Source organism: Cannabis sativa, chromosome 8, assembly GCF_029168945.1.
Source record: "Cannabis sativa cultivar Pink pepper isolate KNU-18-1 chromosome 8, ASM2916894v1, whole genome shotgun sequence".
In the NCBI taxonomy this organism is placed as follows: Eukaryota; Viridiplantae; Streptophyta; class Magnoliopsida; order Rosales; family Cannabaceae; genus Cannabis; species Cannabis sativa.
Window position 1 is genome coordinate 45,681,941 of NC_083608.1, and position 9,342 is coordinate 45,691,282.

A 9,342-nucleotide genomic window follows, 5' to 3' on the forward strand; every position below is an offset into this window, starting at 1 on the left:
ACTCTATAATAATATTTATTTTATTATCTATATGTGTATATATAAAAAAAATATTTCTTTTGTCATTTTTTATTTTTTTTCAATTAATTATTTATAATTTTTAAAATTTATCTTGTGTAGTCTATAATAATATATATTTTATTAATTATTATTTATATTTCACTCATTTAAAATAAATTTATATTATAATAGCTTTTAATTATTATAAATAACTTCATGAAAAGTGTATTTTTATAAAAATTATATTATGATTATTAATATTTGTACTAATAACATATAAAAAAAATATTTATAAGTATGTTATAAAATTTTATATTATTTATTAGAAAAAAATTATACTTAAAATTTTAATCGTAATCAATGAGTTTTTCTATATATCTTTATATATTAAAAGTGCCTATCTAACGACAATTCTTGGTTTAACAGAATATACTTAAAAATAAAAGAATATTTTGTTAAATTTAACGATTAGTTTGCTCTCCCGTTAACAAATAAACCCAATAATTAAACCCAAAAAATTAAACAATCTTTTAAATATTAATAATTTCTTTTTAAATTAAAAAAAATCATCTTAGCCACATATCTCTCTAACAAACCTATCTTGGGAGAATATTAATATTTTTTTTATTTATTTTTTAAAAAAGAAAAATCTTTATATATTAAAGTTAACCTCACGTTATCCAATGTTTTCTCTGGATAAGCATAGGAAGTAGAAATACCACTTCTATCTTTGTGTGATTGCAGATATACCACTTCTGTCATTGACCCACTTTTTAGCTTTATAAATGGAGATGTTCATATAATATTAACACTTTACAGAATATTTATAGATATAAACTTACATTACAATGCTATGTTAAAAAAAAAAAACTAAATAGAATAATCGACTACTCCAATAATAAATTTATTTACAATTTTATAATTACACTAATATTATTTTTAATACATTATTAAATAATATTTCAAATATAAATATTTAATTTTTTCAAACAAAAAATTTGTAATCTTTAAAAATAAAATACATTCAAAATCTTAAAAAGACCAAAATCTTAAATAAAACTAGCAATACGAGGCTCGGCACGTACATTCACCTAGTAATTTTAAAAAATTATTAAAATTGAGTGAGACGTAGGTCAATTCTCATACAATTTAAAATATAAATTTCATATCTACATAATTTATTAAAGCTTATCTTTTTATGTAAACATTTCACATAGAAAATTCTATGACTAACATTTTTATATAAATCCCATATTTTGAGTTGATAAAAACAGATAATATTTTGCAACCCATTTTACAATTATCATCAAACTACATTTATGTTTGTGGAGAATACATTCAAATGAAACCACAAACTAAATGTAAAAACTTTCATAAACATTAGTTAAAGTATTTTTCTATTGAAGAAAAAATAAGTTAAATAGTTTTTGAAAAATAATTGCATCATCAATCACAAGTTCAGTTTATTAAAACGAAAAATTCATATCTTTTCATTTATTTTATTTAAAAAATACATTGTAATTTCTTTGTTAATTCCATATTTTTTTTATATTTGTCATAATATTATCATATTTCTATATATTTTAAAAATAACAAATTACATTTCTAATTTTAAAAACATTATTTTATTTATAATACACACATCAATATATTTTAGATTATATCATTGAATAAGTACAAAAATATACATAGATTACAAAAATTGGGTAACACTACGTAAAGTACGATTTAGTTTCCTAGTTAGAATATAATTTAATTACTTGGTTCTAAGTATATTCTTAGATAGAGGTTTTATGTATAAGGAATATATGCGACAAAACTACTTGAACTATACGATTTGGAACACTTCACCACATAAATCGATTTTTTGACGGTAAAACCTACCAAACTCACATTCTGTTTTGCTCTTTTCATTTCTGTCCACAAGGCTCTATTAAACGCCAAGTAGGACATGCCACACACAGTGTATAAAATTTACACATGGCATATTTTTAGTGATCCACATAGCATTAATTATTAATATATTATAAACAATTATTTAAAAAATATAAAAATAAAACTATAGTAATAAAAATTATGTACAAAATTGGTTTCTATAGTTAAGTGTTACAAATCGTATAGTTCCTACTGTTAAAACAATTATTACATTTGGCATGCTCAAAACAAGGTGCTTTGGGATTAAAAACTTCCTACTGTTAAAGTCACTTTTAATTGTATTACTAATAGTGTTTGTGGTAGAGTGAACTCTATGAATACTAAGAATTTGAATAAAATAGATAGTGAGTGAGTGAAAGCTTTAATTAAAGCTTTGTAAGTAACTTATCTTGTAAGTGTTGTTGTTTGAGCATGAATAAATTTTTTTGATTTTCCAAAAAAGAATAGTAATCGTATATATAACTTCTTAAAATTTTATATAAATATGTGTGGATTGGATCGGATCGGTTACTTTTACATGTCAATCAACATCTAATCCGTATAAGTGTAGATTTTTTAATTTTTCAATCCAATATTACTACAAAAAATAACTACCTTTAGTGATAATTTTTTAGTCACAACATAAATTTTTTATGACTAAATGTGACTTTTAGTTACAGTAAAAATAAGTTACTTGTGACTAAAACATAGTAATTAAATACGAGTTGTCACTAATTTAGTTTTATTCACATCAAGTATTGTAACTAAAAATATATTTAGTTACAAAAAATTGTAATTATTTTTGTGACTAATACATTTATTCATGATCTTTTTAATCACATCATAGGAATGATGATTTATAAGTAGTCACAATTTTTGCTTTATTTTAGTCACAAGTTTTGTTGTGACTAAAATTAAAAAATTTTATAATGGATATCAACACTTTATAGATTGAATTGAATCGTGCGAATTTGATTATATTGATTATTTTATAAATATCCATAATTTGTACCAATAGAATTACATATTAAATTACAGTAGAACCTCTATCCAAGAATACAACTGGGATCAAGTAAATTATATTCTAATTGGGAGGTTATAACTAAATAGAGTTACACTAGAAAAAAAAAAATAAAAAACCAAAAAATATCAATGTAACAATAATAACAATAAATAAACATTAATACTATACCATAATAGAAATATTTTAAAGTAAACTAGTTAGAAGTTACGTGCCGAGGCACGTAAAAAATAATATTTCCGAGCGAAGTTAATGCTCAAATACTCTATGAAACAAAAAAGAACACTAATATAAATGCAAACACATTCAAGCCTCGTAATCAAATCAAATGATAACCCACAAGAAAAGATGTAAATTGAAAATCTCAAAAGATTGGCCTACTAAATCAGAAAAATACAAGAGTGAAAACCAAAAGTAATCCCGATTGCCTTATACACATATATAAATAATTAAATACAAGTGCATGGTCATGGTCATGGTCACTTTGTTGTTATTTCTATGAGTTTAGTTTTCTTCAGCATGTTCAGAATTGGCGTGTAATATAAAAATACCCTAAAAGAAACTTCATGCATCCAGATGTCTCATATAATTGATGATGCTAATGCTAGAGTCACTATATGTATGTGAACAAAATTTCAATTTCTAACTAAAATCATATGTTAAGAACAATAAAAATTTTATAATTAAAATGATACTGACATTGGAAGAAATAACCAACAAACATTATGAAGCAAGATCGATTAGATCTTATTTACCATGTATACCTGACAAGTACATCTGACAAGTATTGACATTGGGAGAGATAAAATCTCTTATATAAAACAAGCAGGAGATTATACATCTGTCATCTTCTGTGTACATTCTCGACGACATCAAAGAAAACATTTTATACATATGTGTGAAGAATTAAAATTCCAAACTTATATATAATGAAAGTTTGATTGAAGAAAGTGTTTCCCTTCAAGAAAATCACACTAATCTTCTGAATGTAACTTCATTTTCAGAAATAAGGAAACCGAGCCTAGAACAACAAAGATATAAAGAACAGAGGAAAATGCAACTCGACTAAAAAATATCAACGAAGATAAAAATTAACATTTTTTTACCATTTTTCTCACTAACTAAAAAGAAAATAATCAAGAAACTATCAACTCACCAAGATAATCAACTGGGATTCATCCGTTTGACAATCGGTTGGTGGGCGTCGTGTGTCGAAATCTCGGCCATAGGCAAGGTGATCGACTCGCGCAACCCTTCCAATAAAGTTATTGGTGCCGAAATCAATAAAGTTGCCGCCTATGGAGGAGGACGATAAAACAGTGAGTTAGTAGTGTCAGTAGTGAGAATGAGATTCACAAAATAGAAGAAGAAGGTAAAGTTATGAGGTTAATGATTGAAAATTATGATCATTAATCAAATTAGGCAAAATAAATATTTATACAATGTGTTTCAGCTTACTACTCCTTGCGCCGACAGACCAGTAACATGATTAGAAATCAACACTGTAGCAGCGGGCTCAACTGGATTAAACAATTTAGAAAAGTTTGCCATGAGCATCAATAGATTAAAAGTATCTACTTCAAACCCACGTGAATATTTTAATTATAAAACGAAAATGTTGTTGAAATACAATCTGAGAATTAATTAAATTAAACATTTAACATAGTAAAAACACATTAATATGCATCTCGAAAGAAAAATTTCATAAGAAATCCAACCTTGTTCATTAATAAAATGCATCTCAGAAGCAAATTTTCACAAAAAATCTAATCTCAAGAATATTATAGAGTAAAAAGAACTACCGTTTTCGATGGTTTAGTGATATTCTCCCAAGTTTGTTAGAGAGATATGTGGCTAAGATGATTTTTTTAATTAAAAAAGAGATTATTAATATTTAAAAGATTGTTTAATTTTTTGGTTTAATTATTGGTTTATTTGTTAACGGGAGATCAAACCTATTAACATCGTTAAATTTAACAGAATATTCTTTTATTTGTAAGTATATTCTGTTAAACCAAGAAATGCCGTTAGATAAGCACTTTTAATATATAAAGATATAATTTCATACATGTATTATAATTTAAAATAAAATTATTAATTTTACATTGATAAATTTACAAAATATATGTATATATTTTATTAAGATGTAATTATTCTTATATAGAGGTATACTTTGTTAATACGGGACTTAGAAAATGTATAACTAATTACAATTTAGAGGTTATTCTTATTTATAGCTGGCCCAAATCGGGACTTGATTATTTTATAACAGATTAGAGGTTATTCTTGAATAGAGTATTCTTAAATAGAGGTTGTACTGTAGCTTGATCTTTTTGTTGTTCATTTTTTTCATATTTTCTAAGTTTTGTAATTGTTTTTTTTTTTCTTCTTTCTAATGAGTTAATAGATTCTAACAATAGAATATAACTCCTCGAAAAAAAAAAACAATAGAATAAAACGGGTGAGAAAGGGAGAGAGTTGAAACTTGATCACACAACAACAACAAAAAAAAGCACCACTAGTTTATGATTTAAGTAGTAAGTTTCACCTTTTCTATTTTTCCCTTTTTTTCTTTTATAAAATATTTGTGGCCTTTTTGGTTTTTCTATAATTTCCAGATAAAAACACACAAGCATTTTGAGAGAGAGAAAGAGAAACACGATTGTATTTTTATTTATAAAGATACGATTATTGAATAATTTGTTTGAAAAATATATAAAAGCATAATAATGATTGAGACAGAAAACGAAAAGGGAGAAGAGATATTGTATGTTTGAATACACACTTTTTTATTTTGGTCAAAAAGGTGTGCTACGGTTTCTTCAACTCTAAGCTTAAAAATGATATATATAATATAGGAAAATTTTATAATGCACCCCGTTAAAAGGGATACACCGATACATCTCTATCTGTTTTAGTATTCGAAATAATTTTTTAGTCAAATTTTTTCTCATAGTCATGTAAATTATACTTATTTAAGACATCCTGCAAACTTTTAAGAAATTTGAAAAAGTTAATAGGTCGAAAATTACGTTCAAACAGTGTGTTACACGTGTGACTATGTTATTTTATATGTGTGTAAAATACTATATTTGAACATTATTTTCTATATTGTAAATTATTACGAATTTCTCAAAATTTTCTAAAGTATTTAAATAACTATAACGCATATAAATATATAAAAAAATAAAATAAAATTTTTTCTGGATGCCGAAACAAGTAAAAAGTGCGTCAGTACATAATTTATATAAAAAATAATGTTTAAATAGTATATTTTTTTGATAAAAAAGGTGGCCTTTTGGGTGATAAATTTTCATATTATAATTTATATATGTATATAAACACGTACCATTGAGGTGATTAGTCCCATATTTTCATACAATAATAACATAACTTATAAACTAATTAAACATTCATAGCACCACCACCAAACTTCTCGTATACATTTTGTTCTCTCTCTCCAAACTCAAGTCATTTTAATACTAACGTTGTTACTGCTTTTTGGGATTAATGTTTGGTTCACTCTGGTTATTAGATAATAGTATTGTGTCACATAAATTAAATATAAAATCATATATAAAAATATAAGTTACTCTACTAACTATTTATTGATTTTAAGATTACATCGTATTATATACATTATATTATAATTTTAATGAAAGTATATATTATGTTTTATATTAATTTGTATGTGATAACATGCCGTGCATATTTGTTTAGAGTTGTAAACTATGTGTATATATAGTACTAATTAAAATAAAAATATTGTAAATTTGTAACCTTCCATATAAATATATATGGGGATATGTCCATCACGGATGTATTCGTGGTACATTTAATAAGTCTTAGAGTACATTAAATGAATGTCAGGGTACGTTTCTACTTTTTAACCTTAATTATTTCTAGATCAATTTCAGCCGTCAGATCAAATAATTCCCTCATTTAACGGCTGCCGTACATCACGGATTACAATCCGTGAAAGTACAATAACAGAACAAGATCATATCCCTATATATATATATGAGCCTAGGATATTCACAAAAGAGCTAGGAGAGTTGATTTGAGAGTCTCTTTATAAAGAAGTACGTGCATATTAATAAAGAAACAAAAGTAGATGATATAATTACATATATATATACAAAGAATTGTTATTATCAATACTACTATAATGAAAAAATTAATTAATTTACAGTTTAATTAGTTAGGATTTTGCTATATTTGAGTTTGAGTTTTATTGTACTTAGTAATATAAAGAAATTTTGTGGGTAGCACAGTCCTTGAAATTGCAGATTGTATTCTTCTTACTCTACTCACCTTTTTTTTCACCACCACTGATATTTTATCTTTTGATATTGAACCCTCCTCCTGTTCATCAATACATATATAATATATATTATCAAGATCCCATTCATAATACATAATAAAAAATTAATTAATTACATTATAATATATCTTAATTAGAATCATAAGAACAACGGCCACTTACATTATTTAAAGTGATAGAGTTTATAGAAGATTAATTTTTATGTCGTTGACTACTTTGCAAATAAGACAAAAATGAACAAAGAAAGTATTGCTATATTTTAGAATACTTATTAGAAAAATTATTACTCCAATAAAAATAATTCAACCATTACAATAGAAAGAAAATCAGCGGGAACATCATCCTTGCTAAAAATACGATCTGAATACAAACAAGAGCTACGAGAAAAATTATTACTCCAATAAAATATATTATATGTTAAATTTAATAACATAAGATATAATTTTTGTACTAAATTTAGTTCATAATAATTAAATATTATTTTTTATTTACTATAATATTATTCATTATTATGATTCATCTATTTTATTAAATTTTATATCATATTACTATTATTTAAATAATAAAAGAAATAAAAAATAATAATTTTTTGTATACATATCCTCAATAAAACCCCAATTAAAAATGAAAAAACCCATATGTACGTACTACCTTTTCCATATGATCAGAAGGTTCTTCCACGAATCTTCTATTGTCATCATTTGCTCCCTCAATTAAACCTACACTTACATAAATATATATATATTTATATGTATATATTCAAACTCTAATATATAAACATAAAATATCTCATATATAATCACGTGTATTAATAGTTATTTTTAATCAACATTCTTTAACTTTTTTTTTTGGCTATCTTAATTTATATATAATGATGATTTCATCTTAAATTATTTATAAATTGCTATATATATTATATATATATAATAGAGAGAGAGAGAGAGAGAGAGAGAGAGAGAGAGAGAGAGAGAGAGAGAGAGAGAGAGAGAGAGAGAGAGAGAGAGAGAGAGAGAGAGAGAGAGAGAGAGAGAGAGACTAGTGTTTACCTTGAGAATATTGATGATGATGATTGAAACCGCAGTACTCTCGAAAACTGGGTGAGCCAGGAAACTTCAAGCTATTTGTATTATGTAATTCCCTATTCAGATCATAGTAGTCGACTTCCTCTTCTAGGCTACTTTGTGATCTGTATTCATCATAACCATCATCATCAACCTCATCATCATCATCATTATCTAGATTATAATTAAAATTATAGTAAGAATTGGAAAGAAGGGGTAATATAGCCTTAGTTTCTTGATCATGGAGATTATTATTATTAGGGTTTTGTTCAGAATCCATAAATATTTCTGGCTCTTTTTGCTCAAAATGTGAGACACCACACCCCATTAAAATTAATATATGGTAACTGTAAATATAGATAAAAAAAAAGTGAGAGGCTGATCGATTGAAGAAGAGAAAAAACCAAAAAAAAAAAAAACAATATAATATAATATTGTAGAGATTAATTAATTAATATAATTTGTGTTATAAAAATTATTTGTGTTTAAACGAAATAATAAAATGAGGGATTCAACGACTGTTGCGGGAAAAAGAAGATTAATGGTAACCATGCATGAGTTTGGGTATATATATTGTAACATTAATTAATTAATATTAGTGACATAATTTGTGTGTGTTAGGTTGTTATATATTTGCATGTACCACATCTTTTAGATCATTTCATACTAACAAAATAATAATTATTAGTAGTTTATTATTAGTGATTATGGAATCATTAATCCGTTTCATTCCTTAATTAGTATTTAATTAACAATAAATAATTCTTATATGACACATGCTATACATATATATATATATATATATTATCCACCTACTAATTAATAGCACATTACATCAGCTGTGGTGGCCGGAGTAGTGTACCATGTTTGGTGCAATCGAAATAGGTGTGTCTTTGAAGAAGCTTGTGGTTCAGCCAAAGCCATTAGTAGCTTGGTTAAACTTAGTTTGAAAGCTAGAATTACTATATGTAACCATGCTAAATTGAGTTCTAGAGAGAAAAGCATTGTTAATATGTTGAGCA

At 25.0% G+C, this 9,342-nt stretch overlaps 1 long non-coding RNA gene across 1 annotated transcript; it reads right to left on the reverse strand.

Moving 5' to 3' along the window:
* Positions 1-7,067: 7,067 nt before the first annotated feature.
* LOC133030080 (uncharacterized) lies at positions 7,068-8,396 on the reverse strand. The gene is made up of 3 exons (XR_009683976.1): positions 8,306-8,396; positions 7,911-7,978; positions 7,068-7,300 (listed from the first exon to the last, which is right to left on the reverse strand). It is a non-coding gene; the product is annotated as an uncharacterized LOC133030080 (long non-coding RNA).
* Between the last annotated feature and the right edge of the window lie 946 nt (positions 8,397-9,342).